Genomic DNA, 24,197 nt, shown 5'->3' on the forward strand with positions numbered 1-24,197 from the left:
GCCGTTCCACAGGACTACATCCAGCATCTCTACGATCGTCTCCATGGGAGAATAGCAGCGAAAGGTGGATATACACTGTACTAGTGCCGACATTGTGCATGCTCTGTTGCCTGTGTCTATGTGCCTGTGGTTCTGTCAGTGTGATCATGTGATGTATCTGACCCCAGGAATGTGGCAATAAAGTTTCCCCTTCCTGGGACAATGAATTCACGGTGTTCTTATTTCAATTTCCGGGAGTGTATACGAGGGCAGTTCAATAAGTAATGCAACACATTTTTTTTCTGAAACAGGGGTTGTTTTATTCAGCATTGAAATACACCAGGTTATTCCCCAATCTTTTAGCTACACAACACTATTTTTCAACGTAATCTCCATTCAATGCTACGGCCTTACGCCACCTTGAAATGAGAGCCTGTATGCCTGCACGGTACCATTCCACTGGTCGATGTCGGAGCCAACGTCGTACTGCATCAATAACTTCTTCATCATACTCGTAGTGCCTCCTACGGATTGCGTCCTTCATTGGGCCAAACATATGGAAATCCGACGGTGCGAGATCGGGGCTGTAGGGTGCATGAGGAAGAACAGTCCACTGAAGTTTTGTGAGCTCCTCTCGGGTGTGAAGACTTGTGTGAGGTCTTGCGTTGTCATGAAGAAGGAGAAGTTCGTTCAGATTTTTGTGCCTACGAACACGCTGAAGTCGTTTCTTCAATTTCTGAAGAGTAGCACAATACACTTCAGAGTTGATCGTTTGACCATGGGGAAGGACATCGAACAGAATAACCCCTTCAGCGTCCCAGAAGACTGTAACCATGACTTTACCGGCTGAGGGTATGGCTTTAAACTTTTTCTTGGTAGGGGAGTGGGTGTGGCGCCACTCCACTGATTGCCGTTTTGTTTCAGGTTCGAAGTGATGAACCCATGTTTCATCGCCTGTAACAATCTTTGACAAGAAATTGTCACCCTCAGCCACATGACGAGCAAGCAATTCCGCACAGATGGTTCTCCTTTGCTCTTTATGGTGTTCGGTTAGACAACGAGGGACCCAGCGGGAACAAACCTTTGAATATCCCAACTGGTGAACAACTGTGACAGCACTACCAACAGAGATGTCAAGTTGAGCACTGAGTTGTTTGATGGTGATCCGTCGATCATCTCGAACGAGTGTGTTCGCACGCTCCGCCATTGCAGGAGTCACAGCTGTGCACGGCCGGCCCGCACGCGGGAGATCAGACAGTCTTGCTTGACCTTGTGGCGATGATGACACACGCTTTGCCCAACGACTCACCGTGCTTTTGTCCACTGCCAGATCACCGTAGACATTCTGCAAACGCCTATGAATATCTGAGATGCCCTGGTTTTCCGTCAAAAGAAACTCGATCACTGCCCGTTGTTTGCAACGCACATCCGTTACAGACGCCATTTTAACAGCTCCGTACAGCGCTGCCACCTGTCGGAAGTCAATGAAACTATACGAGACGAAGCGGGAATGTTTGAAAACATTCCACAAGAAATTTCCGGTTTTTTCAACCAAAATTGGCCGAGAAAAAAAATGTGTTGCATTACTTATTGAACTGCCCTCGTAAAACAGATTAAGAATTTGGTAAAAAAGTAACGCAGGTAAATAATAATAAAACATCTATCACTTCACATAACACTTTCGCATAATGTTTTTAGCTTATTTTTTTCTTTCTTTCTTCTTTCCTCTTTTCTGGAAACCCAAATTCCCAAAGCTATGCAATGTATAATACTAACACCTTGTTCTTTGTCTGAAGTCAACATGTCACTCGCTATAGGAGGTTACCGATTCGGTTTTTCAGGCTAGCAAATAGTAAGGTGCGGTACACAAAATAGAAACAAAACACTGTCGCTATGGTCTTGGTGTCATCTGACAGTGTGTGTAGAGTTGCATGATGAAATAATGTGTGTGAAGTGTGCAGTGACTGCGAGTGATAAATGAATAAACAGTGTATCACTAGCCTTTTACACTATTAAACAACTTCTCTGTACAACAGTATTGTGCACTAAGGATGAATGAAATGAGGTAGCACTGTTTTAAACAGACGGACCTTATATTCGGAAAGATGCTGGTTCTACTCATCTGGCCATTCTGATTTCGGTTTCTATAAACTTAGTCCGGCAAACGCCGGAATGTTTCCTGCTATAAGGCTGCAGTCGATTACCCACCCCATCTTTGTCGAACTAGACCTGTAAGTATGTAAATGTCTATACTATATATATGAATTATGTTACTTTTGTTGTTGTTAAACTATAATACTACGAAATGTGCAATACGAGTTCTTTCACAAAATATTCATTTGGATTCAAGCCGTGACTCTGATCGCGCCACTCCAGAAAATCCAGCTCTTCTCTTCCAACAACTGCTTTATAAGTAACAGACTGCTATACAGATACACGTAAAGTCCGATTCCAAACTATAGTCACGTCGTGCAAAGAACGCTTTCAACTAAAATGTTTTTTAAATAATTGAGTTAATTTTGCCATCAAAGAAGAATAATCAATACCGGAAGACGGTCGCGCCACCTCCATCAGACCTGACAGCACCACGCGCAAATACCGCAGGCGAAGCGTCCGACTGGAACACAGATGCCTACCTGCAAGCGCCATGCTGTACTGTGACTCATTAGTCCGTGAAATGTTCATTCACTGCTGCATAAACCAATGACTGGCTTGTCTACAGCACTCCGAGTGAGGTCGCAAGTTCGACCTTGCGATCAATGGCTTCTGGGCAGCGGCACAGCCATGCAAACCAAGCCTTGTTGTTCCTCGACGGGTCGCTCTAAGCTTTAACGTAGACTGTTCTAGCATAGTAACTGCACAGGAAATCTATGAAGGTTCATAGACACGTGACTTCCTGCTTCCACGGAAGCTAATTCGTTTTTGACGTTCCTAGCATGAATGGCAGATCACTGGCACCACATTTTACAGTAATTGCAATGATATATGACTAAAGCGAGATAATTTTACTGTAATTGCAGTGATGTGTTAATGGAGCGAAATAGTGGTCAATGACGACGAAGCAGCGAAAGTGGATCCGAGTTGCGTCAGCGTAGCACACGCGACCGAAAAATAGAGCATTGGCAAACGCCAGACATAGGTTTTTTTCTAGTCTCCATAGCTAACCTTCACATGATGGCGCTGACAGTTTTGTTTCATCGAATAGAGCCTATATTTTCAATTGGATACAGCCTTTTTCCTCTAATTTCACTTCTTTTGTGTACAATTTCGACGTTTGGGCCCCGGCGGTGCTGGTAGAATTTTAAGTAATAGTCACTTTTGCGATGAAGATTTTTGGGTTCATCTGCAACTGAAAAACTTCATTCATATTGTGAATATACCTGTAGTACTAAAACTGCGTGTTTTGTAACTGAGATTGCTCCTTTACAAAGACGAAACGTGTGTGGCAGAATAAAAATTGCAATTATACAGTTGCACGCAAATATAAGCCAAAAATTGCGCTGTGGTAGATTCGAGTGAATGGCACGTCCACGGAGAAAGCACTATTGTACTAATTAAACCGAAAGTGCAGCCAAAACAGTCACTTCTGTAAAAAATGTGTTGGGTGTCTACCGATAGCATTGGTTGTGTAATGTTAGAGTGATCGGATTCTTTTATCATGTCACCTGAGCGTACAAAAGAATCGTAGGTTAGATTATTTTACAAATTTACAAAGATGGAGGCTATGATAATTTCTTGCAATTCATCATTTAAGGGGGATAGGATGTCAAACGGATCGACTTGGAGCGGGAGAGGCATCTCAAGACATTTTAATTTCCAGTGTCTATACTTTTACAAATAAATTCATAAAACTTTGTCAGCATCACCAGGAAGGATTCAGGATTCACACTCATTGCACTGGAAGTTCGAAAATATAGCAAAATAATTTTTTTTACTTGCGAAATTTCATCATTTTTTCACTTACTAATGGCTGCATTTGTTGCTATAGGTACACTTTTCTTTATAAGTTAGAGAGGTTCTTCGATGAATTTTGCACAGCATATATACCATACTCATAGGTGTATGAAACTCTAGAATTTATTTAATTTATGAAAAAACGAATGAACTGTTGTATTTTAAACTTCATGTTTAGAAAAAACACAAATTTTATAGTTAATTACCTCAATTTTTACCCCAGTTTTCAATGGATTTGGATAATTCTAGAGTTTCATACACCTTTAAGTATGGTTTGTATGCTGTGCAAAATTCATCGAAGAATCTCTCTAACTTATGAAGAAATGTGTGCCTATAGCAACAAATGCTGCCATTAAATGATGAAATTTCACACGTAAAAAAAAAATTACGTCGTTATGTTTTAGAACTTCCACTGCTATGAGTGTGAATTCTGAATCCTTCCTGGTCATGCTGACAAAGTTTAATGAATTTATTTGTAAAAGTATAGATTGTGGAAACAAAAATATCCCGTGGTGCCACTCCTGCTCCAAGTCGGCCCGTTTGACGTCCTACCCCCTTAAGGAACAAATACTCGCTGCTCAAAGAAATTAATCAAAATACACACATACATACATCTTATAGCTTTCTTTTGAGATAATCAAGAGAGCTATATTTCAGTGCATCTACCTGAGATCCAGAAACGAGAAAACAAAGCCACTGAAAATCTCTTATACAATCTACTTACAGCAATAAAATGTCATACTTAACAATGAGATTGTCCAAAAATAATCTTCATCTTCGTAGGAGATTGTACGCTGCAATGAAAATTTGCGACACACTAAAGCTGTGCACCGGACTGGAAAACAGACTGCCGTCTTGCCTTTCGCTGGCAAGACTGTGCTCAGTACTGAACGCTAAAAACAAGTGCCTGGATCTGAGTACCGCTTGTGTACATGGTTTCAGTCTGTCAGGTCGTCTCATTCAAGAGGTTCATACATTTTTAATGTGCCAGGCCGTTTCATTCGATTTTCCTGCTCAGTCCGGACCAGTACAGAGGATGGGTATGCTTGTCATTGGGAGCTCCAACGTTAGGGAGATAGCAGGCAAGGAGGGAAAGAATTCCAATGTGCATTCGGCATGTTTGCCGAGAGGTCTCATCCGTGATGTGGAGGAGGCCCTGCCGGCGGCTATGAGCGCACTGGGCGCAGCCGGCTGCACGTAATGGCACATATCGACACGAGTGACGCCTGCCGCTTGGGTTCTGAGGCCATCCTCGGCTCCCTCCGGCGGCTGGCTGATTTGGTGACGGCAACTAGCCTCGCACGCGGGGTGCAAGCTAAGCTGTCTATTTGTAGCATCGTACCCAGGATTGATCGCGGTCCTCTGGTTTGGAGCAGAGTGGAAGGTCTAAACCAGAGGCTCAGACGACTCTGCGACGGTATCGGATGCGAATTTCTCGACCTGCGCTATCGGGTGCAGAATTGTAGGGTTCCCCTTGACAGGTCAGGCGTGCACTACACGCAGGAAGCGGCTACTAGGGTAGTGGAGTACGTGTAGCGTGAACATGGGGCTTTTTTAGGTTAGGGAACCCCTCCCTTGGGATCAAAGATGATTTGTCTGTCAAATCAGCCACAGTGACCTCAGAGAATATTGGTCCTCGCAGATCAAAGATAGAAAAGATTGATATGATTTTAGTAAACTGCAGGAGCATCCAAGGAAAGGTCCCAGAATTAGTATCGCTTACTGAAGGTTAAAATGCACAGGTAGTATTGGGAACAGAAAGCTGGTTGAAACGAGACGTCAATGACAACGAAATCCTAAGTTCAGATTGGAATGTTTATCGTAAGGCTAGGCTAGTCACCAATGGTGGCGTGTTTATTGCAGTAAAAAATTCGATAAAATCTAGCGAAGTTATCACGGATTCCGAATGTGAATTAATCTGGGTGAAATTAAGTACCAAAGAACGGTCACAAATGGTGATCGGATGCTTTTATAGACCACCTGGTTCAGGATCTGTAGTTGTAGAGCTCTTCAGACATAACTTGCAGAATATCATTAGTAATTTTCCTGATCATGCTGTTGTAATAAGCGGTGAATTCAACTTGCCAAGTATAGATTGGGAGTGTTATCCCACCAAAACAGGTGCCAGAGACAGGGAATCGTGAGGCGTTGTTCTGGATGTCTGGTCCGAAAATTACCTTGAGCTGGTAGTTAGAGGACCAATTCGTGAGGGTAACGTCTTAGACCTCCTGGGAACAAACAGACCTGAGTTAACGTAGAGGAAGGTATCAGCGATCATAAGGATGTGACAGCATCTATAACCACGGGTCCTACAAGTAATGTTGAGAAAGGTAGGAAGATATATTTGCTCAGCAAGGGTGACAGGATACAAACTTCAGAATATCTCAGCATCAAATATTCCGTGATGAGGACGAAGATGTAGAGAACAAATGGAAAAAATGCAAAAGCATCATTCAATATGCTCTAGACAAGTATGTTCAGAGTAAGGTTTTAAGGGATGGTAAGGATCCACCATGGTTTAATAGCAGTGTTACAAAAGTGCTACGTAAACAAAGAGCACTTCATCTCAGATTCAAGAGAAGTAAAAACCTAGCTGACAAACAAAAGCTGAACGTAGCGAAAATGAGCGTAAGGAGAGCAATGAGAGAAACGTTCAATGATCTTGAAAGTAAGACATTGTCAACCGACCTGAGTAAAAACCCTAAGAGATTTTGGTCATATGTAAAATCAGTAAGTGGGTCAAAATCATCTATTCATTCTCTCAGCGACCACGCCGGCACAGAAACGGAAGATAACAGAGAGAAAACCGAAATACTGAATTCGATCTTCCGTTTTGTTTCACCGCGAAAGATCGTAACACTGTCACTCCTTTCAACGGTCGTAGAACGTCGAAATGGCAGATAGTGAGATAACCGATAGCAGAATTGGAAAGCAGCTACAATCGCTTAGTAGTGGAAAGGCGTCAGCACCAGATGAGATACCTATAAGATTCTATAAAGAAAATCCGAAAGAACTTGCTCCCCTTCTAGCAATAATTTATGGTAGATCGCCTCAGCAACGAAAGGTACCTAACGACTGAAAAAAAGCGCAGGTCATTCCCCTTTTTAAGGATGACCATAAGAAAGAGCCACACAATTAAAGACCTGCATCGTTGGGGTCAATCTGTTGTAGAATTATGGAACATGTTTTACGCTGGAGAACTATGACGTTTTCTGAAAATGAACATCTCCTCTATAAAAATCAACTTAGATTCAGCAAACAGAAATCCTGCGAAACACAGCTCGCTCAGTTCCTCCATGAGATCCACAGCGCAGTGGACAACGGCGCTCAGGATGATGCTGTGTTTCCTGATTTCAGTAAGGCATCTGACACCGTCCCGCAGTGCCGTTTAATGAAAAAAATACGAGCTTACGGAGTATCGGAGCAGACTTGCAATTGGATTCAAGACTTTCTCGCGGATGGAACTCAACACGTCGCTCTTAACGGAACTAAATCGACAGATGTAAAGGTAATATCCGGAGTACCACAGGCAAGTGTGATAGGACCGTTGCTGTTTACAATGTATATAAATGATGTAGCAGAAAGCGTTGGATGCTCTTTAAGGCTATTCGCAAATGATACTGTTGTCTATACTAAACTAACAACACCAGGAGACAGCAAGAATTGCAGAACGACCTGAAGAGAACTGATGAATGGTGCAGACTCTGGCAGTTGACCTTGAACGTAAATAAATGTAACATACTGCCCGTACGTAGGAAAAGAAATCCACTACTGTACAGCTACACTATTTATGACAAACAGCTGGAGACAGCGTCTGCCCTAAATTATTTAGGCGTAACTATCCAGTGCGACCTTAAGTGGAATGACCACATAAAACAGATAGTGGGAAAAGCAGATACCAGACTCAGATTTATCGGAAGAATCTTAAGGAAATGTAACTAATCCACGAAATAAGTGGCTTATAAGGCGCTTGTTCGCCCGATTCTTGAGTATTGTCAATCTATTTGGGATCCCTATCAGGTAGGACTGATAGAGGAGATACAGAAGATCCAACGAAGAGCGGTGCGTCTCGTCACGGGATCGTCTGGCCGGCGAGAGAGTGTTACGGATATGCTAAACAAACTCCACTGGCAGACATTACAAGAGAGGCGTTGTGCATCACGGAGAGATTTACTACTGAAATTTCTGGACAGCACTTTTCCGGAGGAGTCTGACAACATATTACTTATCCCCACGTACATGTCCCACACTGATCACGAGAAGAAAATTCGAGAGATTAGAGCCAATACAGAGGCTTACCGACAATCATGCTTCCCATGCACTCTTCGCGAGTGGAACAGGGTTGGAGGGATCAGATAGTGTCACTGAAAGCAGCCTCCGCCACACACCATTACGTGGTTTGCGCAATGTTTGATAACTGATTTTTAACTATTTCTCCTTGAAGGTTGTTGTGTGACAAATCCCCTTATTTTAACCACAAGTTTGTAACCAGTTAAACAATTGGCAGAATTTATAATTTTTGAGTGTACTGTAATTACTAATTTTAAGTTAAATCGTGGATTTTAAATCACATACCATTAAAAAATATACATTCATAAATAATTTGTAATATATTTTTGTTTGAGAATTCATTGTATATACGAACATCAGGAGAGAAAAATATTACCATATGCAATATTCATCACTAAAGATAACTTTAGAATTAAAAATATTCTAAAAATAATAGCTGTCTTGTTACAACAGCTCTGACATACGTTAGGTACATTTAGGAAACAAACATATAGTGATTAGTTTATGCTAACAGTGATAAGCTACATTTCTGTACGTGAAGAGGGTGACCCATTTAGCGAGAAACCCCTTATAAGTGATAAACCGTTCAGGTATCTACATGCAACACCAAGTAAAGAGTCTTTTGCTGTGTGATTAATACTTATATTTTGTCTGGCAAGATCCTGCAACAACAACAGTTTAAGAAAATTACATACATTTTAAGCATATTCTACTTTTCTTCAAAATACGAATGTATTATTAAATAATAAGTGCTACTGTTGGAAATTGAAAATTTCATTAAAACAGAACGGAAATCTGATAAATGTGAGGTCGACATGTATCAGTAGAAAGCAATTCCTACTCAGTCAAGTTTAATCACAATGGATATCGCAAATCAGATATATACAACATATATCTGACTATCTGATTATTTGGTGGAGTTATTTTAGACATGGGATCGAAAGGGGTGCTTTATCATCCATTTATGAATTTTAAAGACACTCTTTTGCGTTAACTCTGTCTCCTCGATACAGACCCACAAAAAAATCTATGAATGAATATAATTTCCCAAATGCCATCTGATGGCACCATCAAATCTTACTGTGCAACACGTGTCCAAAACAGCCGATAGACGGATTTCCAGTCAGCAAAGAGAGGGGCCCTAACCCCACAAGAAGGCAGCACCTGGAAACTAAAGCTCGGCACTCAAGTGGCTGACTCAGAAAACAAACGCCAGCCCAATGCTTCACGGTGCCAAGGGATGTACACTGAAGAACTGATGGGCGAATCACGAAAATAGCCCGCAGTCCTTTGTTGCTGAGGTTGGTCAAACCGACGCAAACAAGAGGTTCTTTCGTTTGACCACAGATACGAGAAAAGCTACGGTCGCTGGTGAAAGAAAAATTCTCCGCCATTCACAAAGAAACAACGTTTCTACTCGGTCAAGGCAACTGGATGCGCAACGGAGGTTTTGTATGCGGCTGCACATATTGTAGAGTTGTTCTAACGATTCTTCTGATTCAACGTAAATCAACTGCTACAGTTCACGCTGAAAAAGGTACAATCCTACAAACGGAGACAGGCGACAGAAGCCGTAATCTATTACATGTTCGCCACATCGGGTCGATGGTAAGACGAACTTGCACAGAGCACACGCTAAGCTCTAAGTCTGTGAGAGGTATAACAGCAAATCCCAATACATCTCAGTCGAGTGCTCTGAGATTCAAGATGTTCCTCAGCGTTCTTATGTGTTTGAATTTACAGTCATTGTGAGTGCGTAGATTTTATATTTATGCGTATCAGCAATAACGCAAACGACGAATTGTCGTTTATCCGACTTTCCTGTCCTACATGATTTCAACCACCCATAAAACTCAGTGATTACATCGCTAACCGGTTCCGCAAAATGCTAGCAGCTGTTTGCATGTCCTCCCTGAAATATTTATAGCGTTTGCATTTATCGTTATTCCACCAGTTTACCTAAATTCCTCACCTTTAAATGTTAATTTTCCCTTATTAGAGATAAAAACAGTGTTTTTTTGATAAATATAGCAACGGCTTCCACCCATCTTCAGTTAGCATAACACATGTGAGACTTCAGTCAGTACACAGTTACAACATCGACAGCAAACTGAATACTACAGCCGCTCTGTGGAAAATAACTATTTTTTACACCTGCTACACTTCGCGAGTTGTAAATTGTTGTGATCTTCAGTCCACACACTGGTTTGATGCAGCTCTCCACGCTACTCTATCCTATGCAAGCCTCTTCATCTCCGAATAACTACTGCATCCTTCTGAATCTGCTTAGTGTATTCATCTCTCGGTCTCCCTCTATGATTTTTATTCTCCATGCTTCCCTTCAATAATAAAGTGGTGATTTCTTGTTTCCTTAGAATGTATCCTACCAACCTATCCCTTCTTCTAATCAAGTTGTGCCACACATTCCCCTTCTCCCCAACAGTGTTCAGCACGTCCTCATTAGTTACGTGATCTACCCATCTAATCTTCAGCACTCTTCTCTAGCACCACATTTCTTCTTGTCTAAACTATTTATCATTCATGTTTCACTTCCATTCATGGCTACACTCCATACAAATAGGCTACTTTCAGAAAAGATTTCCTGACACTAAAATCTATACTCGATGTTAAAAAATTTCTCTTCTTCAGAAACGCTTTCCTTGCCATAACCAGTCTACATTTCATATTCCCTCTACTTCGACCTTCATTAGTTATTTTGCTCCCCAGATAGCAAAACTCATCTACTACTTTCAGTGTCTCATTTCCTAATCTAATTCCTTCAGCGTCACCTGATTTAATTCAACTACATTCCACTATCCTCATTTTTCTTTTGTTGATGTTCATCTTATATCCTCCTTTCAAGACAGTGTCCATTTCGTTCAGCTCCTCTTCCAAGCCCTTTGCTGTCTCTGACAGATTCACAATGTCGTCGGCAAAACTCAAAGTTTTTATTTCTTCTCCATGGATTTTAATTCCTACTCCAGATTTTTCTTTTATTTCCTTTACAGCTTGTTCAATGTACAGACTGAATAACATCGGGGATAGGCTACAACCCTGTCTCACTCCCTTCCCAACCACTGCTTCCCTTTCATGCCCCTCGACTCTTGTAACTGCCATCTGGTTTCTGTACAAATTGTAAATAGCCTTTCGCTCCCTGTATTTTACACCTGCCACCTTCAGAATTTGAAAGAGAGTATTCCAGTCAACACTGTCTTTTGTAAGTCTACAAATGCTAGAAACGTAGGTTTTGCCTTTCCTTGATCTGTCTTCTAAGATAAGTCGTAAGGTCAATATTGCCTCGCGTGTTCTAACATTTCTACGGAATCCAAACTGATCTTTCCCGAGGCCAGCTTCTACCAGTTTTTCCATTCGTCTGTAAAGAATTCGTGTTAGTGTTTTGCAACAGTGACATATTAACCTTATAGTTCGGTAATTTTCACACCTGTCAACACCTGCTTTTTTTGGATAGGAATTATTATATTCTTCAAGTCTGAGGGTATTCCGCCTGTCTCATACAGCTTGCTCACCTAATGGAAGAGTTTTGTCATGGCTGGCTCACTCAAGATTATCAGTAGTGGAATCTTGTCTACTCTCGGGGCCTTGTTTCGACTTATGTCTTTTAGTGGTCTGTCAAATTCTTTGCGTAGTATCGTATCTCCCACTTTATCTTCATCTACGTCCTCTTCCACTTCCATAATATTCCCTCAAGTACATCGCCCTTGTATAGACTCTCTATATACTCCTTCCGCCTTTCTGCTTTTCCTTCTTTGCTTAGGACGGGTTTTCTGTCTGAGTTCTTGATATTCATACAGGTGGTCCTCTTTTCTCCAAAGGTATCTTTATTTTTCCTGTAGGCAATATCTATCTTACCCCTAATGATATATGCTTCTACATCCTTACATTTGTCCTCTAGCCATCCCTGCTTAGCCATTTTGCACTTCTTGTCGATCTCATTTTCGAGACGTTTATATTCCTTTTCGACTGCTTCATTTACTGCATTTTTATATTTGCTCCTTTCAACAATTAAATTCAGTCTCTCTTCTGTTACCCAAGGATTTCTATTAGCCCTCGTCTTTTCACCCAATTGATCCTCTGCTGCCTTCACTACTTCATCTCTCAAAGCTACCCATTCTTCTTTTATTGTATTTCTTTCCCCTGTTCTTGTCAATCGTTCCCTAATGCTGTCTCGGAAACTCTCTGCAACTTCTGGTTCTTTCAGTTTATTCAGATCCCATCTTCTTAAATTCCTACCTTTTTGTTGTAACTTAGAACGTAAATTCTTTAAAGAAAGCCCCCCAGATAATTTACCAAAAATATATTATTAAATACATGGGATTATATACTGATCTTATTTGTTGGTACAACAGAAGAAATTGAGGACCTCGCAAAAGAAATTAATAAAATGCTTCAGAATGTCATCTTCACTGTTGAAAGCCAGACTGTCAAAAGTTTAAATTTCCTGGATCTTTCCATAAGCAGCTCCAACAACAGACATAAATTTCAAGCATACAGGGAACTAACATACAAACAGATGCCACAATCAGTAAAACCTCATACCCCAAGTACAAAATGACTTCATACACAGAAATACTCAAAAGAATGAAAAAATTCCATAGAAGCAGATGACCAAACTGATTAACGAAATACCATTAAAGCAATTGGTTACAATAATGGCAACAGTCCAAAACTAATAGATAAGCTAAATAGTAAAATAAATACTCATATAACCAACCACAAAGACAACCAAAACTAAATAACACACATCACAGCTGACAGAAAAATAGGTGAGATTCCATTTTTAGGAAAACTTTCATACAAAGTAACAAACCTGTTCCGAGAAGCAAATGTCAAAATCTGTTTTTGCGCAAATAATAAAATTAAGGACAAAGCCATTCATAATATTAAAACTGCTCAAAGATATACATTGGCCAACTGGAAGAAATTTCAACATACGATTCCGGAAACATATAGATGCCCTTCGTTCAAAAAATTAGAATAATAGTAATAAATAGATAAATAAATAAAATTAATAAAAAACTTACGCAAATCCACATTTGCCCTAAATGTAGCTCAAGATGAACAAGCGACAGACATAGCTCACAACTTACAAATACTCCACCTGGCCTACAAAGGAAAAACAATGAACTTTCTTGAAGAAATAGAAATATATTCTCACAAATGTGAGTCCCAAAATGACACCCTAAATGAGCAATCAGAGTTACCAAATAAAATTTTCTGAGGAATTTCCATAATTTGCTCATACAGCTACACATTAAGTATAGCCATAAAAAAACATAATCCAGTGTGAGTCCATCCAATTCATAAAATAGTTCTACATAATGTAATGCTCTTGTTCTGTCTTTATTGGTTATAAATCCCATTCCAGCTGCGAGGAAAAAAATAAAAAAGTGTAGTATTAATTCTTTCACATAAAATGTACTATATTATTATAATATTCCATACAATGTCATTAAACAGTAACTGATACAATTATTTAATACTCATACAGAATACTTAGCACATTCATAATAAACAATTTCAGTTCGAGTAACTAATACGCTTAATTAATAACCATACAGAATACTTAGAACATTCATAATAAACAATTTCAGTTCATTTTAGTCACACACAACCTGCAAGAGAAATATAATTTTGACCAAAGCAGAACCTGTAATCAAAATATAATCATTGACCATAGATGTAGTTTTCGGATGTAAACAAAGATGTCAGTCGACAACATGACGGATACTCAGCTGTTCTCGTGCAAAACACAATTAAAAATGGTTTGTGCCAAATCAATAAATGCGAAAATATGAATAACAACAAGCAGAGTAAAAGTAAATACACCTAAATAGCAACATGTCGTAAATAAGGGCAGCTGCGGAATCCAGTTTGCTGTTGATGTTGTAACTACGTATTGAATGAAGACTCAAATACGTATTAAGATAATTGAAGACTAATAAAAGCCCACAACACGTATTAGCTTAAATAAAATTACATAACAAAAAAAATGGTTCAAATGGCTCTGAGCACTATGGGACTCAACTGCTGAGGTCATTAGTCCCCTAGAACTTAGAACTAGTTAAACCTAACTAACCTAAGGACATCACACACATCCATGCCCGAGGCAGGATTCGAACCTGCGACCGTAGCGGTCTCGCGGTTCCAGACTGCAGCGCCAGAACCGCGCGGCCACTTCGGCCGGCAATTACATAACAAAGTGGCGGGGTCTTGTTCTTATTAAAATAATATAATCCACAGTCGCGGAGCTCAACAGCCAGTAAAATGGATAAATTATTGTAAAAACAGAATACAGTACAAGTATTTTAAATAATCATTTGAAGTTACAGCACGAAAATTCGACAAGAACATGTCCTACAATAAGCAACGCTCTTCCTGCTGCCTCTCGTATGATTCTGCCCTTCTCTAAGTCGACAGGATGTGGAAATATAAACTTCCTTCTTCCACCATTCCGTGCTCTCGTTCGAGGTCTTCCATCATTCCGGTGCTGCGGACACATATTGCTCGCTTCCTCAGAAAAGGTGTGCTGGCATTGACTGTTGCAGTTTCCAGTGTTTCTTTGGCGGCTGTCTTGCTGGGCACGCACCTGTTGCTCTTGTCTTTTGTGCGTCGGATGTTCGCGGCGTCGACGGCGACCTGTACATTAGCTGGGCCGCTATGGCAGCGCCTCACATGGATTATTTACGTGCCGTCTTGCCTCCGCTCAGCGTTCAGCACCTCCCTTTGCTGTAAAACCTCTCCGCCGCTCCACCTAGTGCCGCATTATCATTCGACACTTGTTGCGCGGTCACAGGGCTGTTCCTTCCGGAAAATCCGGAGAGAGGCCTCTGAAGATCTTACCGTCAACATAAATGACGCTCTATTTTCCAAATCGTTTTGAAGTGATTTGAAATGGGTAACTTCTGCTGCACCAGACTGAAGTTTTTCTTTTCGTCCCGTTCACAGGTGGACGTCGGTATAGCGAATGCTCTTTCATGGTCTCTACGGGATTCATACACAATGCGCTAAAGAATATTTGCAGTTTACGTCCTCGGACACGGCCCTGCAACTTTTCTAAGCAACTTCACGTGAGATGTTGGGCGTCTTTCCCCGGTTGTGGACCGATTAAGGTTTCTGTTTCATCTTCTCATCATTCAAACAAGTCTGAGGCCATTCTTCGTACACGCTGGATGTCCCCTGTAAAGCCGACCTAATATTTTCCCCCGTAAACTTCAGCAGTATTCTAGTACAAGGCATTCAAAATAGTTTGCAAGTTGTCTTTTGTAGACTCCATTTTTTCAGTATCCTACCAAACAGTAGCGGTCTACCTTTTGTTTTATCTGCGAATGACTTTATACAGTCGTTTTACTTCCCATCCCCACACACTGTACGTACCCTACTGTAGTTGTGACATATTTATCTCTTTAAAGTCTGGCAAATGTTTTCATTTCTTTCAAATGGTTCAAATGGCTCTAAGCACTATGGGACTTTACATCTGAGGTCATCAGTCCCCTAGACTTACAACTACTTAAACCTACCTGACCTAAGGACATGACACACATCCATGCCCGAGGCAGGATCCGAACCTGCGACCGTAGCGGTCGCGCGGTTCCAGACTGAAGCGCCTAGAACCGCTCGGCCATAACGGCCAGCTTTTCGTTTCGTGAAGTGCCCAACTTTTCATTTCTGTACGTTAAGAACTAGTTGCAATCTTTGTATCAGGATAGTTTTTTGTCAAGTTCCAACTGAATGTTTTAACAATTTATTTTTACAATACCTACCTACAGCTAACTGAATCACTTGTGAAAAGTCTGAGACTGGAAATAACCCGCACTCATTGACATATAACATAAATAGTAAGGCCCCTACTACGCGTTTCTGGGGCACTTTTGCCAGTGACTGGCTAGTTTTAAAGCGAAAGCTTGTAGAAAATATAGAAAGGGCATCATCTACCAAGCTGTTTCCATCCATGGCACTTAAGATTTCGCGTATGAAGAAACCGGGTTGTCTTTCGCATCACTGATACTTTCGGACTCCATGTTAGCTTCTGTGTGAGGCGGGCAAACGCAAGACGAAGTACAAACACACGTAATTAAGACCTTAGCAATAACTGTGTCCCAAATCGAAACACCGTTCCTGATATCACCCGTATCTTGTCTGTATTCGTTATTGTGATCGTCAGGTGTGGGCACTATCACAAACCCGAGGCTACCCATGTGACTACAACCAAGATCGAGTGCTACGACTCCACGCGACAGCAGCTGCTTCAGTAGGACAGCAAGCAGGAACCTGCAACGTATTTTAATTGACAATATGAGTTTTGAAGTGGCATTACATGGCTTGGCGGCGATCACGTGAGATGACATGATCTCCGCTATAGAGTGCTGCTAGCGCACAGTCAGCACCCACCTGTCAGTCATGTAGTTGTAACGCTGGATCATTCGATGTATAATCGTCGAGCATCAACATGGATAGAAAATTTTCAGTGGAGGACCTTATTTCGTTGAGACTTGAATGCTATGGCACAAGTTGCAGTCCCAAGAGCAATGGCTTCTGCTTTCTGCTGCTTTTATGTTTCAGTTCACAAGAAGAAAAACTACGAAGTACAAATATAGTAAGATTTATACATACACCAATGAAATGCTCTGGAAGACAGAAATTATATATTTTTAAAAATATTTTAGGAGGGGCAATTTAAGTATGCAGTATCATTAGAAAACTAACACAGAATCAGATCGAAGAATGAGGGAGAAGGAATAATACTAACTTCTGTTTGCTGCAGAATCTTTGAACATATTCTCAGTTCGAATATAATAAATTTTCTTGAGACTGAGAGGCTTATGTGCACGCATCAGCATGGGCTTAGAAAACATCGCTCGTGCGAAACTCAGCGTGCTCTGTACTCACATTATATACTGAGAACGACGGATGAAGGGAAAAAGGCAGATTCCATATTGCTAGATTTCCTTTGACACGATGCCCCACCGCAACCTGTTAACCAAGGTCCGAGCATATGAATAAGTTCACAGATATGTGAGTGGCTCGAAGACTTCTTAAACAATAGAACGCAGTATGTTGTCCTCGACGGCGAGTGTTCATAAGAGACAAGGATATAGTCAGGAGTGCCCCAGGGATGTGTGGTAGGAACGCTGTTGTTCTCTATATACATAAATGATTTGGCTGACAGGGTGGGCAGCAATCTGCTGTTGTTTGCTGGTGATGCCGTGATGCACGGTAAGGTGTCGAAACTGAGTGACTGTAGGAAGATACAGGACGACTTAGACAAAATTTCCAGTTGGTGTGATGAATGAAAGCTAGCCCTAAATGTGGAAACATGTAAGTCAATGCGGATGAGTAGGATGATCAATCCTTTAATGTTCGGATGCACTATTCTAGTGCCCTGCTTGTCACAATCATATCGTTTAAATATATGGGCGTAACCTTGTCAAGCGATATGATGTGGAACGAGCATGTGAGAACCGTGGTGGGGGAATAGAGTGGTCGACTTTTGTTAATTGGGAGAATTTAGGATAGAATAGTTCACCTGTAAAAGACGCCGCATGTAGGTCGTTGGTGCGACGTATTCTTGAGTACTGATCCAGTGTGTGGGCTCCATGCCGGCCGCTGTGGTCGAGCGGTTCTAGGCGCTTCACTCCGGAACCGCGCGACTGCTACGGTCGAATCCTGCCTCGGGCCTGAATGTTTGTGATGTCCTTAGGTTAGCTAGGTTTAAGTAGTTCTAAGTTCTAGGGGACTGATGACCGCCGATTTTAAGATCCTTAGTGCTCAGAGCCATTTGAACCACTTTTGTGGGCTCTGTACCTGGTCGAATCGAAGGAAGACATCGATACAATTCAGAGGCGGGCTGCTAGATTTGTTACCGGAAGATTCGAACAATACTTGTTACGGGGATGCTTCGGTAACTTAAATGGGAATCCCTGGAGGGAAGGTGACGTTCTTTTCGAGAAACACTATTGAGAAAATTTAGAGAACCGGCATTTGAAGCTGACTGCCGAACGATTCTACTGCCGCAAACATACATTGCGCGTAAGGACCACAAAGAAAACAAACGAGAAATTAGGGCTCATGCGGATGGTCACACGCAGTCGTTTGTCCCTCGTTCTATTTACGAGTGGAACATGAAAGGTAATGACAAGCAGTGGTACAGGGTACCCTCCGCCACGCGTCGTACTGTGGCTTGCGCAGTATCTGTGTAGATGTAGATGCAGAACTGGACGTTCCGTTTCCAAATGAATAATTAAGGCATTCGCCGTAAGTAATATAGGGAAACCACAAAGAAAACCTACATCTTGATGGCCGGATGGTAATTTGAGCCTCAGTCCTCTAAATGCGAATTCAGGATCATAACCACTCCGCCAATTCGCTTAAACAAATGGGCCAAAGAAATCGGGGATAACTTAAAATGAGATTTGAATCTCACGCCTTCGGTTCCAGATCTTCTGGCTATAATGATATACATTAACCTTTGCTTTGTCTCAGCTGCCACAGAAGTATTTTTTCCCAGTGGAAACCAGAGGTACAGATTTGCCAATGTTCAGCCTTTCCATCATGCACAAGTGCTGCTAACTGATGTGCATCACTATCAAAATATAAGCAAGACAATGTTGCAGTGCACAGCAGCTCGTGACCAACAGGATACATGGATGTGGTTGGTTCGCTATATTCCACTGTATAATCGAATACTGTTACTGTTATTTTGCATAGTAATTATTAAAGGATCATTTTATTATTTTTTACAATAGAGAATATTTCGTAATTATGCATCTAAAATCATTAAAAATCACCTAAGAGTATTACTACGTAAAGAAAAGTTTTCCTTCCTCAAGAAACAATTCAGGTCTGTAAGGGTTAACCAGCGCACCGTCACTTTTAGTTGGTTCGCCATGATAGCTGGATGGTCAGCGTGACGGACTGCCGTCCTCAGGGGGCCCGGGTTAGATTCCCGGCTGTGTCGGGGATTTTCTCCGCTCAGGGGCTGGGTGTTGTGCTGTGTTGTCTTCATCACCATTTCATCCCCTTCCGGTACGCAGGTCGCCTAATGTGGCATCGAATGTAGTAAGACCTGCACCAAGGAGCCCGGACTTGCCCCGTAAGGGGCCTCCAGGACAGTGACGCCAAACGCTCATTTCCATTTACCTTTAGTTGGGACAATGACCCATTATAATTGTATATTTGGCACAACGACACAGTCACCGATGTCTGAGATCAGCGCGACTGCTGTGATGCACAGCTTGAGTTAGTGCAACTATTCATTCTCCCGAATTTACTATATCTCCGTTTGAACATTAATCCTGCTGCTATTTGAATTACACTGACGGGGAAAACCGCAAAAAATGGTTGCAATGGCTCTGAGCACTATGGTACTTAACATCTGAGGTCATCAGTCCCCTAGAACTTAGAACTACTCAAACCTAACTAACCAAAGGACATCACACACATCCATGCCCGAGGCAGGATTCGAACCTGCGATCGTAGCTGTCGCGCGGTGAAAAATCGCAACACCAAAAAATAGGTAATGTAGAGTAATGAAATTTGGGAAATACATTTGTCTAGTTAACATATTTAAATGATTAACAATCGAAATTCACAAGTTACTGTAAGCGCGACATAAGCCATTCGAAACCTGAAGCACTGGTGCGTTAATAACAGGCGTAACCACTCGAATGTTAATGCTAGCATGCTGGCGTGCATGTATTGTGTTGCACAGGTGCCGGATGTCAGTGCGTGGGATGGAGTGTCAGATTTGTTGACTGGGTTGGTCAATACAGGAATGGTTAACGCTGTTTGTGGATGACGCTGGAGATGTTGTCTGATGATCTACCTCTACATCTACATCCATACTCCGCAAGCCACCTCACGGTGTGTGGCGGAGGGTACCTTGAGTACCTCTATCGGTTCTCCCTTCTATTCCAGTCTCGTATTGCTCGTGGAAAGAAGGATTGTCGGTATGCCTCTGTGTGGGCTCTAATCTCTCTGATTTTATCCTCATGGTCTCTTCGCGAGAAATACGTAGGAGGGAGCAATATACTGCTTGACTCCTCGGTGAAGGTATGTTCTCGAAACTTCAACAAAAGCCACTGGAGTTTATCTATCATCTCCGCGACGCTTCCGCGAGTACTAATTGATCCTGTAACGAAGCGCGCTGCTCTCCGTTGGATCTTCTCTATCTCTTCTATCAACCCTATCTGGTACGGATCCCACACTGCTGAGCAGTATTCAAGCAGTGGGCGAACAAGCGTACTGTATCCTACTTCCTTTGTTTTCGGATTGCACTTCCTTAGGATTCTTCCAATGAATCTCAGTCTGGCATCTGCTTTACCGACGATCAACTTTGTATGATCATTTCATTTTAAATCATTCCTAATGCGTACTCATAGATAATTTATGGAATTACCTGCTTCCAGTTGCTGACCTGCTAGATTGTAGCTAATTGATAAGGGATCTTTCTTTCTATGTATTCGCAGCACATTACACTTGTCTACATTGAGATTCAATTGCCATTCCATGCACCATGCGTCAATTCACTGCAGATCCTACTGCATTTCAGTGCAATTTTCCATTGTTACAAGCACTTGATGTACCACAGCATCATCCGCAAAAAGCCTCAGTGAACTTCCGATGTCACCCACAAGGTCATTTATGTATATTGTGAATAGCAACGGTCCTACGACGCTCCCCTGCGGCACACCTGAAATCACTCTTACTTCGGAAGACTTCTCTCCATTGAGAATGAAATTCTGCGTTCTGTTATCTAGTAACTCTTCAATCCAATCACACAATTGGTCTGATAGCCCATATGCTCTTACCTTGTCCATTAAACGACTGTGGGGAATTATATCGAACGCCTTGCGGAAGTCAACAAACACGGCAACTACCTGGGAACCCGTGTCTATGACCCTCTGAGTCTCGTGGACGAATAGCGCGAGCTGGGTTTCACACGATCGTCTTTTTCGAAACCCATGCTGATTCCTACAGAGTAGATTTCTAGTCTCCAGAAAAGTCATTATACTCGAACATAATACGTGTTCCAAAATTCTACAACTGATCGACGTTAGAGATATAGATATGATCTCCCACATGCGCTCGACTGGCGACAGATTTGTTGATCGAGCAGGCCAAGACATCATGTCTATACTTTGAAGAGCATCGGGTTACAACAGCCTAATGTGGGCGAGGTTTGTCCTGTTGGAAAACACACCCTGGAATGCTGTTCATGAATGGCGCCACAACAGGTCGAATCACCAGACTGACGTACAACTTTGCAGTCAGTTTGCGTGGGATGACCACGAGAGTGCTCCTGCTGTCATACGAAATCCAACCCCAGATTATAACTCCAGGTGTGGGACCAGTTTGTTCAGCACACAGACAGGCTGGTTGCAGGCCCTCAATGACCTCCTAAGAAACAGACGGCCATCACTGGCACTAAAGCAGAACCCGCTTTCATCAGAAAACACAACAGACCTGCACCCTGCTCTCCAATGAGCTCTCGCTTGACCTTAATGAAATCGAAAATGGCGGTGGTTTGGGGCCTGTGAAATGGGCACTACAGTGCGTCTGGCTCCGTGCTGTTGTTGAAGTAACCGATTTTTAACAGTTCATTGTGTCACTATGGTACCAATTGCTGCTCAGATTTCAGCTGCAGATGCAGTACGATGTGCCACAGCTGTACGCTGAGCCCGATGGTCTTCCCTCTTGGAACTGCTTTGTAGATTTCCGGAAAGCTTTTGACACCGTTCCTCACAAGCGACTTCTAATCAAGCTGCGGGCCTATGGCTTATCGTCTCAGTTGTGCGACTGCATTCGTGATTTCCTGTCAGGATGGTCGCAGTTCCTGGTAATAGACGGCAAATCATCGAGTAAAACTGAAGTGATATCAGGTGTTCTCCAGGGAAGCGTCCTGGGACATCTGCTGTTCCTGATCTATATAAATGACCTGGTTGACAATCTGAGCAGTTCTCTTAGGTTGTTCGCAGATGATGCTGTAATTTACCGTCTAGTAAGGTCAACCGAAGACCAGTATCAGTTGTAAAGCGATTTAGAAAAGATTGCTGTATGGTGTGGCAGGTGGCAGTTGACGCTAAATAACAAAAAGTGTGAGGTGATCCACATGAGTTCCAAAGGAAATCCGTTGGAATTCGATTACTCGATAAATAGTACAATTCTCAAGGCTGCCAATTTAACTAAGTACCTGGGTGTTAAAATTACGAACAACTTCAGTTGGAAAGACCACATAGATAATATTGTGGAGAAGGCGAGCCAAATGTTGCATTTCATTGGCAGGACACTTAGAAGATGCAACAAGTCCACTAAAGAGACAGCTTACACTACACTCGTTCGTCCTCTGTTAGAATATTGCTGCGCGGTGTGGGATCCTTACCAGGTGGGATTGACGGAGGACATCGAAAGGGTGCAAAAAAGGACAGCTCGTTTTGTATTATCACATAATAGGGGAGAGAGTGTGGCAGATATGATACGCGAGTTGAGATGAAAGTCATTAAAGCAAAGACTTTTTCGTCGGGGCGAGATCTATTTACGAAATTTCAGTCACCAACTTTCTCTTCCGAATGCGAAAATATTTTGTTGAGCCCAACCTACATAGGTAGGAATGATCATCAAAATAAAATAAGAGAAATCAGAGCTCGAACAGAAAGGTTTAGGTGTTCGTTTTTCCCGCGCGCTGTTCGGGAGTGGAATGGTAGAGAGATAGTATGATTGTGGTTCGATGAACCCTCTGCCAAGCACTTAAATTTGAATTGCAGAGTAATCATGTAGATGTAGATGTGGCTATCCGGGGCCTGGCCTTCTTCCGATCGCACAGTCTCGCGACCACTGCTGCCAGCAGTCTTGTACCGTGGCTACGTTCCTACCAAGTCTCTCTGCAGTATCGCAGAAGGAACATCCAGCTTCACGTAGACGTGTTACACATCCTCTTCCAAACTCAGTGAGGTGTTGATAGTGGCGTCTTTGTTGCCTTAAGGGCATTCTTGACTGACATCAGCTCACCACTCCCAACCTCAAAAGTAACTAACGCACACGCACTCTTATGCGAGTGGTGCGAAATCAGAAAAGACATCAGCTTTTAGAAGTAGAAACACGCCTATCAACTTTCGTTTATGTCACACAACTCCCTATTGGTGTTGCAGTTCTTTCTGTCTGTTTCTTTAGTTCGCGATACCCATAAAGAAACTGATAATGCTCTGCTCTCCACATTTCTGATTGCTCACAAGTAGAGATTCTGAACCTTTGCAGAAAGAATACCGTACTTTTCCGAATGTACCTTCTTCAAACTACTGTCTATTAAGAGCACAGTAAAAACCCCCAAAATTTAATAAGCGTTTAAGACAACAATTAAGGTGCTACAAGAAAAGCAAACATTAGACGAAAGGATTGTTTAAAGTTATTTAAGTAGAAAACATTATTTGACGTGCGCCTCCTTAGAAAGATGGGGAAAAAGGAGAAGTGAATACTACAAGTAAGAGAAACTCTAAAAAGATTATAACCAACTGAGAAGCAACGTAACTACGAGGTTTGTCCGGAAAATACGTATAAAAGTTGAATAATGTCTTTATGTTACAGGTTGCAGTCACCACCAGGTGGGACAAATGCTGTAATCAATCCCATCAACGCTCAGTTCGAGTCAGAGAATTCTGCGTGACGGTGGGAGTGTGCGGCAGCTTGGTGACAGTTACCCTTTTTCACTTGCCGTCGACATGGAGCTCTCTCTGATGGAGGAACAGCGCGTCAACATCAAGTTTCTTGCAAAGCTAGGCAAGAATGGCCGTGAGATTTTTGAGTGTTTGTAACAGGTTTACGGAGACTATTCTCTGAAGGAACCAACCGTGAACATGTGGTTTAAAAGGTTCCGGGATGGCCGAGAAGAAGTGAACGATGACCCTCGCCCAGGACGCCCGTCGACATCGAGTTCTGATGCAAATGTTGAACGAATTCGGGCT

The 24,197-nt window shown here is 42.1% G+C and overlaps 1 protein-coding gene across 7 annotated transcripts in view; it reads right to left on the reverse strand.

The window, feature by feature from the left end:
- Nucleotides 1-24,197, reverse strand: part of LOC124721404 (protein O-linked-mannose beta-1,2-N-acetylglucosaminyltransferase 1-like) — a 2,183,308-nt gene that overhangs the window by 973,399 nt on the left and 1,185,712 nt on the right. The window lies entirely within an intron of this gene.

Source organism: Schistocerca piceifrons, chromosome X (assembly GCF_021461385.2).
Source record: "Schistocerca piceifrons isolate TAMUIC-IGC-003096 chromosome X, iqSchPice1.1, whole genome shotgun sequence".
Taxonomy (NCBI): domain Eukaryota; kingdom Metazoa; phylum Arthropoda; class Insecta; order Orthoptera; family Acrididae; genus Schistocerca; species Schistocerca piceifrons.